This window comes from Tripterygium wilfordii, chromosome 2, assembly GCF_013401445.1.
Source record: "Tripterygium wilfordii isolate XIE 37 chromosome 2, ASM1340144v1, whole genome shotgun sequence".
Classification (NCBI taxonomy): domain Eukaryota; kingdom Viridiplantae; phylum Streptophyta; class Magnoliopsida; order Celastrales; family Celastraceae; genus Tripterygium; species Tripterygium wilfordii.
This window is the reverse complement of record NC_052233.1, coordinates 4846241-4857084: the sequence shown is the minus strand read 5'-3', so window position 1 is coordinate 4857084 and position 10844 is coordinate 4846241. Positions and strand designations below refer to the sequence as shown.

Genomic DNA, 10844 nt, shown 5'->3' with positions numbered 1-10844 from the left:
TAGCTAAACGGAGACCTTAGATCCTTTTCAAGAGGAAAAGTAAATACCTCCCAACAGTTTTTGTTATTCAGCAACTTCTATCATATATTGGTTTCCATCTTCAATGAACAAACCACATAAATGGCAACAAATACCTTAAAACAGAACATTGAATTTAACAACAAAGATCTGATCCTCAAATTTCCATGAAAATTGACAGTAAAACACGCACTAAATCTTTTCTAATTTGTAAGTGCTACAGTCCCATTTAGCCTTGGTTTGAGAAATATAATTGTGCCAACCATCCGCCTATTTGAGCATCTTCCTAAATTCAAATGCATAAGAGATTTCCCCAAAATAGAAATCTATGGCACAACAATGCCACCTTCTCCACTGCTATGTTTTGCCATTCCTCGAGCATATCTCATCCCCACTCAGGCACTTACAATGGTATGTCTTGATTGAAAAACCAAAAGTTTATACACAAATAAGTTAAAAAAAAAGAATAGAATTAGTAATCAAATAGAATATGTGTGACATTACAAACTTTAGGCATACAAGAACCAAATACCTTCATAGACTTCATTTCATCAAGGATGTCCTGTCCATCTCTCTTTTTGAATCCAAGGAGAGCTTTCATTGCATCACCAATCTTTTGAGAATCTATTTCGCGTCTCTCCTTATTCTCCTAAAAATAGGAAAAGATCAAAATGGCATTTAACAATTTTACATAACCAGTTGAGTTTTCGTTTTTCTTTATTTTGATCACTATGTACTGCTTCAGCTTTTTGCCTTCCTCTATTGTTACTCAATTCCTGCTTCAACTTTTCTCGCAATCTTTTATGAAGCACGGTCATTAAGAACTCTCAATTTATAAATCTTAACGGAGTCTTAGGGATCCTTCTATAATTACATATGAGTCAAATATTTTATGCATCTATAAACTTGGTTATTGGGATTTTATGCATGTAGAAATTAAGGCCAATGGAAGGTCCAACTTTTGAAATATGAGAAAATTATGGTTAACTAATCGAAGTCTAAGCTAGACATCTAATCTTTGTAATCTGTAATTAACAAGTGGCTTAATAATATAACAATTTTTGCTGACCTAGTTAACATAGCCAAGCTGCAGAAAACAATTTGGATAATAACAAAGGAGTAGATATAACTCCGCATCATTTTAAATTTTACTGAAATTTGTGGTCTTGTAATTCCAAGCAATAAATATTTAGAACAGATTATCTACAGCATTAGAAAGACAACTTAAAGAACCTAAAAATACCAGTTTATACAAGAAAGACAACTTAGATAATATTAAAATCATGCAGCATCAATTACATCAGGTTTACAAAGAAAGATGCAGTTTCCAAAGTTTTAAGACAGTTCAGCAGATCATCCTCCAAAGCAAGCCAAAGATAATCAGAGATTGCGCAAGATATCAAATTTACATTTAAAAAAAATGCAAAAGGGAATACAGAAGCTGGGGCAAAACTATGATGCAATATGAGGGGTTGCCAGTTGCAAGGGGCGGACAAAACATTTCATGTTAGGGTGGTGGGCAAAGAGTTAAGCGGGATTGCCCTAGGAAATTTTTTTTAAGGTTCGATTAATTATACTTTTAAAAGTATGAAAAATAACATTAAAAATCAAAAGTTTTATTTAGCATAACTGGATAAGTAATAATTGTCACATGTCTTCTTGTTTTTGCAACGGGAGTGTCTAAATTGAAAATTCTAGGAGGGTCTTTTCTTTAGTTTGCTCTATCCTTAGGACTAACTAAATTTTTTTGAACTCACTAAAGCAAGACTTCGCCCATGTACGGAAGGGTAGTCCCAGTCCTAAAGAATCATCTAGTTTGCACATAGAATATTTGTTCAGTTAATGAGTGGCTAATTTAGAACTATACTTTTGACATCAGTTCTTAAAAGAAATGCAAGTCCATGGATCATACAGTTATCTAGTGATGCATTTGTTCTTGTTAAACTACTATATTTAATATTCTGATATAATTATTGAAGCAAATTAGGTCTTGTCCTAATATTCCTAAACTTCTAAGCATCCTTTGCCCCTTAAACATCAAACTTGGCCTTCAGGAGAACCATATGATGGAGCATAACTGTTATTGTTCTATTTCAAGCTCGGATCAACTGTAATCTATTGCACCAGGAGAACATCAATACATACTATGAACAATAATAGATTGACTGTTTTGCAAACACCAAAGTAATTTTTGTAGCAAATCATTTTAGAATGGTCTATACAAGTACGTAAAAAATAATAAATTAGAAAAGAAGAAAGCCTTGAACATTGTAAATCCATGTGCAGACGTAAACAGTTTACGTCAAATACTCGCAGAGCAAGATCCTAAGTATCTTGAGGAACATAAAGGAATGTGAAAATCATCAGCGGAACGCCTTACAGGTGAACCAGCTGTCTATCCCCTTACCCCTTCATCGGCACGGCAAGCTATGTACTCTCTCCAACCTTTGATTCTTCTTGATTTTGATGAGCCAGATCATAAGTCGCACGGACACCAACCAATAGATAATATAAAAACATGACAATGCCGCAAATAATGAATCTCAAGAATGCCGCATAACCTAGTGACCCAATGAGAAACAAATTCATTCCAATTGACAAAGATGGCAAACATTGAACAAGAGGAACACCCAAAGCTTTGGGACACGCAATTTTGAGAGTAAAGTCATCCCCAAAGAACCAACACGCCAAAGCCACACCATACACAATCCAAAGAAAGTGAGAAGAAATTATTTTCCTTAATTGAACTGATTTACACAAACCCGATATATATAGATTTGAACTCTACAAGATGACAAGATAGTGGAAGCTAATACGGACACAAATACAGAGTCTAGGTTCAGTGACCATTGAGGCAACGACTATGCTGAAGCAGGAACTCTAGTTGGGCTCGACCCATTGGGCTTACATTGTGATGGAGATGGGTCGTTGTTACAATAACTTGTACTATGTTGATTAATGGGCTGAGTCTACTTATTAAATCAATCCTGTCGAGCCTAAATTCCATAATAGTATCACTCCAGTTGAAGAACCAATCACAACGAATAAACAAAACAACTTCGTCAAATCGTTCTTCTTAGTAACATCCTTAATGTAATATCATTTCACAAGCAACTCAACAACCATAAGCATGAAAATGAACAGAGTACTAAGTGAATGACACAAGTAAACTCTTGTTATGGACCCTTTTGGTGTTTAAAAATCCCCAATTCCAAATGTACAAAAAAACATAAAAACATTATGCTAAGTGAATGACTTACACAATTGAGTTAAATGTATGTGTTTATAAAAGATAATTTGGATGGGCATAGCTTTGAGAAAGAAATCACCTACAAGTGCAATTAATGCATTCACCAACTCACTTGCTTACCTTGGATCAAATTCAGTAAAAGGTTAAATGGGTTGTAATGTGGCCATGGGAAAAGGTAGGAAGAATTTGGATCTAGATAACAAGTTGCAAGGTTAAGTTCAACATGTGAGCTAAGTTCTCATTTTTGTCACCCCTTCCATTGTACCACAAATTCAAACACTTCTCCTCCTTTACACACAAAGGATTAACTTTATTGCATACATCCCTTTTTGATGTTTTTCTTCTCTTTTCTATGCATTTTTTTCTTTTCTTCTGTACACCGTACCTCAATTTGTTTCAAGATAAAAAGGGATAATATCACTACCGACTTATTTTTCAAGCTCCTACTCAACCTTGCAACCAAAGGTGAGAAGTATTTAAGGAAGTGGTTCACACAAGGCTTGTAAGTGAAATCAAAAGGCTTAAAGAAATTTAGGGCTTATAATCACTCACATATGAATAGGCTAAGCTCAAATCTCTCAACCTATGAATCATTCCATCCTAAGTTCACAAGCAAGTGGCAAATACGAAAATCACACTTCTCAGTAATCAAATGTAATGTTTGCAAAGCTATTGAAGAGCACACTCATAGGATGTCAAATGAATAATTGATGAAAAGAATCACCTAATACCCAATGTATATCAATGAAGAATGACTCAAAAGAATTAGAAGGGTAAATAAGTAATTTTCAGACAAAAGAAGCCAAAAACGCAGTTATACAAATGCTTCAATGCCAAGATGCCTTCTCAACTACACAATTCTATATCAAACTAGGTCCCAATCATTCCAAGAGAAATTGATCATAGTCATCACATTCAATCACATGCATCGATTTCGTAAAAGAAACCAAGAAACCTACTCTACACTTGCATGTTTGAATAAGAATAAGAAATTAATGTTCAAATTGGTAGTGAATCTCAAAAGCGTATACCTATCCCTTCCTAAAGTCCATCTAACATGTATGAATAACAAAGCACAACACAATAGGATAGAGGGTAGGAAGTCGTACCATACTCTTCAAAAGAGGTTGGAATCATGAGAAATAAAGCGTATCCTGAAAAAATTAATACCAACCATACTATCCAAGCATGACACAACAAGATTTTTTTTCAAAATTTTCGAAACTTAGATATTCACAAAGGCACACCAAAATAAAGAAAGTTTCACAACCAATTCACAATTTCCTCACCCCCCAACTTAAATGAGACATTGTCCCTAATGTCAAGAATGAAAAACAAGGAAAGAACAAATTGTGAAATGCACTGTAAAAATACAAAGACACACCAAAATTAAGGGTAAGAAAATCACAAGATAACGCAAAACCATTTCACAATTCTCACGCCCCCAACTTGAATAAGTGCATAAGGAGAGGGAAAAAAAATTGAGAAATGGATTGTGAGCATACAAGACACATATAATAATTTAAATCAAACCAAACTATGGAACAAGGGTGAAATCTCCCACCAACTAGGTGGGCGTGGGATCCTTTAGATCTCAAGCAACAACCAAAACATCAAAGTTCTCCATTAATGGTATCAAGCATTGGTCATTCACCTTAAACACTTTCCCTCCACTAGTGTCCTCAAAGTCACTACTTCCATATTGAGGAATATGGCGAACATCTAAAGGTCCATTTTTCTTGGTCCGTAAATCTCTGGGAAAAAATGGTACTTGAGATTTGGGTAGCAACACTTTCCTAACTTTTCCAATAACTTATTGCACAAAGTGACGTTTAGGAGACTTTTTCACTCCACTTACTAAAGGTTTTCTTTTCGGTCTTGGTGGATGCAATTGGGATGATTCAACTCTACGTGTAGGAGGCTCTAATTCCTCAATGTCATCTTTCTCACACAAAGGTTGACTAAGTTTCGCACCCAATGCTAGCACACCTTCAACCGGATCCTTTGCAAGGGTTAACTCCAAATTATCCTAAACATGGGCATGGAGAAAATCTACATCCCTTAAATCCTCACACTCACCCACAACCTTAGTCACACTAAAGATATTCATCTCCATAGTCATATTCCCAAAAGAAAGTTGTAGCAACCCACTTCTACAATTGATTAAGGCATTGAAAGTTGCTAGGAATGGGCGACCTAAAATGACTAGAATGGAACTGTTAAAGCTAGTGGGAGGTTGAGTATCTAATATAATGAAATCCATGGGATAGTAAAAATTATCCACTTGCACTAACACATCTTCAACAATACCCCTAGGAACCCTAACGGATCGATCAGCTTATTGTATGGTAATCCTAGTGGGTTGCAATTCACCTAACCTTAATTTTTGATAGATTGTGTCCGGAAATAGATCCACACTTGCTCCCAAGTCTAACAATGCTTGCTCTACCCTATGGTTCCCTATGACACAAGAGATAGTAGAGCAACCGGGATCTTTGTACTTAAGAAGAGTGTTGGTTTGAATAATGGAGCTTGCTTGCTCCGCTAGGAAAGCTTTCTCCTTAACATTTAATTTCCTCTTCACCGTATACAAATCCTTAAAAAACTTGCCATAAGAGGGTATTTGCTTAATGGCATCTAGGAGAGGTATATTGATCTTAACTTGTCTAAATAGCTCAAACATCTCTTTATGCAATGCCTCATTGGTGCTCTACCTTAGCCTTTGGGGAAAGGGTAGCTTGGGGATGTACTCACTCTCTTTGCTAGGCTCTCTTGGTTGTCTCTCACTTTCTTCTACTTGGTCTCTTTGCTTCTTACCTCTATTTTCACTAAGCAGAATTTTCTCATTTTCACTTTTCTCTTCATCTCTCTCTTTCACACCATCACCAAAGTCTTGCACCACATCATTTTCATCATTAGTCTCAAAGGGTATAGGTCTATCCATAACTTTTCCATTTCTTAAAGTAAGGATAGATTACACTTGCTCATGTCCACTAACCTTCCCACTTCGATTAGATGAATTTATCAAATTGGTTTGCTTGGAAGGATTAGGGTAAGGTTGAGCGGGAAATTTTCCCTTTCATAGGTGGTGAGAGCTTGTATGACCTTGGTCATTTGACTCCTAATATCCTCAATGGCCCTATTGGTTTGTTCTTGAAATTGTTGGCCTTTTGATTCTCCCCAATTTGAGTTTGCATGAAAATGTTGAGAGTGTCTTCAAGAGACCTCTTAGGAGGTGGAATGTAAGGTTTTGTTGAGTTGGTTGTGCAACACTTGGAGGAGGAAATTGTTGTTGGGGTGGTTTGGGGAGTGATTGGGATTGAACATTTTAAGAATTGTTGCCTTGGTTATTGGTAGGGTAGGGCTTCCTAAAGTTTTGAGAATTGTTCCCACAAAGTACAAGCAATATGTTCATCAACACCAACCACATTTATAGGGGCCTTTAGTGACTCTAGGGACTCCAATTTCTTGGACAACAAAGCAAGTTTAGCATGCACATCATCATTTTCATTCAACAAAAACTTGCCACTAGAGCTTGGCACAACATCATGTTGAGTTAGTGGAGGAGCTTCCCAAGATCGAGATTCATCCGCCAACCCATCAAAGAAAGTAAATGCCTTATTAGCATCCCTATTCAAAAAGTCACCTTGTGTCATAGTTGAAACCAACTTTTCCAAAGATGGAGTCAAAGATTTGTGAAAAAAATTCACAATTTGAAATTTTTGAAAACCATGGTGAGGGCACATAAACAACAAATCCTTAAACCTCTCCCAAGCTTGGAAGAAGGTTTCATGTTCTTTGCAATGAAAATTCATGATTTATGTTTGGTAAGATATGGTACGATGGGAAGGAAAAAATTTATTGAGAAATTCTTCTTGCATTGCCGCCCAAGTCGTAATGGATTGGGGGCGCAAGTTGTCAAATCATTGTTTTGCATGATCCTTCAAAGAGAATGGAAAAGAATTTGGGAATCATTTGGAACAAGGACGGTTTAAGGCTCACATTTTGTTGGTTCGGTGGCATGATGATGCAAGAAGGTTGAGTGTGCCTTGCCGGACGCGTAAGCTCCCCCAAAGTGCAAAGCTCTTGGGCTTGGGCATGAATGTACTCTATAGGAGGAGGTGCATGAATGTTTTGCCCAAAGTCAGCATATTGTGGCACTTGTGGCATTTGTGGCATATTGTAATACATGGGATGCACATAATTATATGGGGTAGGCATATGATACGTGGGAGGCATATTGGGAGGTTGATAGACATTTTGCGGGCATATTGCATCGCATTGTCTTGTTGGAGTGGTTGGGGCGCATTTTGCAAAGCATGCTCAACTTGAACATTTGGCAAATTTTGGGCATTGCTAACTTAAGTGTCTTGCCCTTGCACCAGATTCATTAATTCATCAATATTCACATGTTGCAAAAGACGACGTAATGCATCAAGATTCATATTACCCAAAAGTACACTCCCCGCATCACTCGTTTTTATATCACTACCCCTCCATCTCTATTAGACCCATGTCCACTAACATTATCTCTAGGTTGAGACATGATGGCAAGGAACAATAGCAAGTAGCACACAAAAGTAGCAATCAACCAAGTCAAGTAACACAAGATTTTTTTTTTCAATCAACGAACAACCAAGAACAATATCAAGCAAGAACAAGAGTAGAGATAGGAATAGAACAACAATCAATCTTAGGAACAATAACACACCAAGAAGTAGCAAGTAGTGATAGAAAGAAAAAAATGCGCAAAGCTCTCTCAAACAACGTATCACTACCAGGCAGCAAACAAGGTGGCATCCATCGCCCATAGGAATCTAAGTTAGCCCCATCCGCCAAGTTCTCCTCACAATTTTTTTTCGTATTTTTTTCTCTCTTTTTAGCACTACACTAAATACTCTACACTAAAAAGCAAGTAAAAGGGCGGAACGAAGTTACCCTTGAAGTGTGACCGTGCTTCTTCCTTATTTGATGGCGTTTAATAGCATAGAGTTAGCATCTACAAGCCATCCAGCTCCGTCTTTGATACTCATTTTCTCGACAACGGCGCCAAAAACTTGACCGACACCAAAGTGTGTGTGTGTACTTATCTCAAGTGTAGGGTATCAGCAAGTAATAAACCGGTGAGTCCGGTATCGATCCACGAGGAAGCAATGTAAATGTAGTGGTAAATGTTATGCAAATGACTAGCTAACACTAATAAACACAATGAATGTCAAACAAAAGCAAGCAAATGAAATGGGCTGAATGACTCGGTAGCATGAGAAATTTTGTAATTAAAGTAAGTGAGAATTGGATTTAAAAAAATTAATTAAAAATATCTAGTCTCTAATCCTTCCCGGTGGCTACTCAATTCTCATACTCAAGGTATCATTGCAAACACACACAACCATACATAATGCATTGTGTGATACTATCAATCATGCATATGCAAAGAGAATTGGGATATAAGACTTCAATTCATACATGTAGGCCATCAGGTCTCTTAATCTACGATGAACACAAAGGGATAATCACTTTATATTATGGATTAATGTTCCCCCTTGGGCCTCGCCTTGGTTAACACTCTAGTTTCACACTCAAAGATCAATTAACCATAACTCTCCCATGCACGTTCCTAAATTAACCCAAAACCCCATCATCAATACACATAATTAATAGCTATGCAATGGAAAACTCGATTAATTAAGAAAATCATGCAATGGGATTAACAATTCTCAATCGAACACATTAGATGCAATCCCTAGACTAGACAATCCAAGAATATAATCAAATATGTCATTCTCATATATCCAATCACAAAACTATCACAAAATTAAAAGAGAGGGATCGAAGCTACGACATTTTGAACATACCTTGAGTAATCGAAACCTTGCACCCACCTTTCGGGACTAGAAACTAGAAAGAAAACTTAGCCGCTCATCATAATGGATATAAACATCAATTTTATAGATGAAAATCAACGTTTACAAACAAAATCACAAGGACTAAGCAAAACCCTAGAGAGAGAAAAACTATGGTGGCTAGATGTTCAAGAGTAAATGAATGAGAAAGAAAACTCAAATCTTAGGGTTTCCCCTCTTTTTACAAGTACAGTTACCTATTTACTCTTACAAAGTTTTCTCCCATTGATTAGATTTTAGAAATACCCAAAAACTGAGCTTAATTAACAATTCTTGGAATGCAAAAATCGGGCAACTATCCGGACAATTGAGAAATCTGTGTGGACGATTAAATCTTTTGGTTCCAACTGTCCAGACAGATTATAAGGTGTTAGGACAGTTTGTGTAGATTTGCATTTTTGGTTGTATCTTCACGATTCTTTGACCTTTTTGCCCTTGGATTCAACTATCTGAACATCCAATAAAGGTGTTCGGACAATTCTTCATCTCTATGCACTTTTCTTCAGTTCCGAAAGTTTTCAACTTTGCCGGTTTAGTCATATTTTTTGCAAAACCAATGAGAGACAACCATAAGAGTAAAACTAACTTATTTAAACACAAATACATTACTTTAGATACTAGAACCCCCTAATTAGATGGTATTAGGACCTCAAAATAGAGGTCCGATCATGCAAGAAGGTATAGTGAAACTCCCTGGATCCTTAAGCTTTGACGACAACGTCTTTGGCAATATGGCACTACACTCTTCTAGCAATTTCACTGCCTCATCCTCATCCAGTTTCTTCTTTTCTTGCACAACAGAGGGTTCCCCATCCGTCTTTGGAGTTACAATTGGGGTTGTCTCTTGCAATGACGACACTTCTTCTTTCTTTCTCATAGGACACCCTGGAAATGGGATCGAGGGGACATAAGATCTCATAGGTGAAGTAGATTTATCGATGTCAGACCGACCATTCATGACCGTACGTCGTGGCTGCTCTTGTGCTCGATATGTTACAATCTTGTTCGATATTACTGACATTGTCATATTATAATCACCAACTTTCTGCTCTCCAAAATCTGTAGCAACTTAGCTTTACTGCTCATCACAAATTGTAATTTCCATGGCTTGCTCCCTATTGTTCGGATTGATCTCAGTTTGGCTTGAAAACTTTTCAGCCTCCCTTCGACTCAATGCCTCTGCAAATTGACCCACTTGTGCCTCCAGATTTGATTGGCTAATTGCCAATTGTCACACCATGTCCTCCAATGTGGTGGTAGGTGGATTGGCTTGATTTTGGGTGTTCTCCCTAGAAAAGTTTGGATGTGCCTGGAAACCTGGATTATAGGAGTTAGAGTAGGGATCAAACCTTGGATTCCAATTGTAGGAGTTCATCATGTTTGCTTGTTCTTGCACAAACTACGGGAAATCCACTCCTTGGGGGCATGTAATTGCAGCATGGCCCGAAACATGGCATATGACTCATAGCTCAAGTGGAATTGTACGCCCATTCATTGCTAGAAGCATGTCTAACTTACTAGCAATGGCATCAACCTACGATCTTGGTGCAAAAGAGTCAAAATTACTAAGTTCATAAACACCAGTTTGCATACCTCACGTTTTTGAATATTGAGTTTCAATCGCTAGATTGTCAAACAAAGTTTGACATTCCTGCAGACTTGTTCTTAATGGA

General features: G+C 37.1%; 1 long non-coding RNA gene and 1 pseudogene across 1 annotated transcript; one reads left to right on the top strand and one right to left on the bottom strand.

Annotated features, from left to right (window-relative positions):
• Positions 1-267: 267 nt before the first annotated feature.
• LOC120004851 lies at positions 268-2826 on the bottom strand. The gene is made up of 3 exons (XR_005469657.1): positions 2426-2826; positions 551-667; positions 268-435 (listed from the first exon to the last, which is right to left on the bottom strand). It is a non-coding gene; the product is annotated as an uncharacterized LOC120004851 (long non-coding RNA).
• A 4168-nt stretch (positions 2827-6994) lies between these two features.
• On the top strand, positions 6995-7094 carry LOC119983889 (annotated as a pseudogene).
• Positions 7095-10844: the final 3750 nt, after the last annotated feature.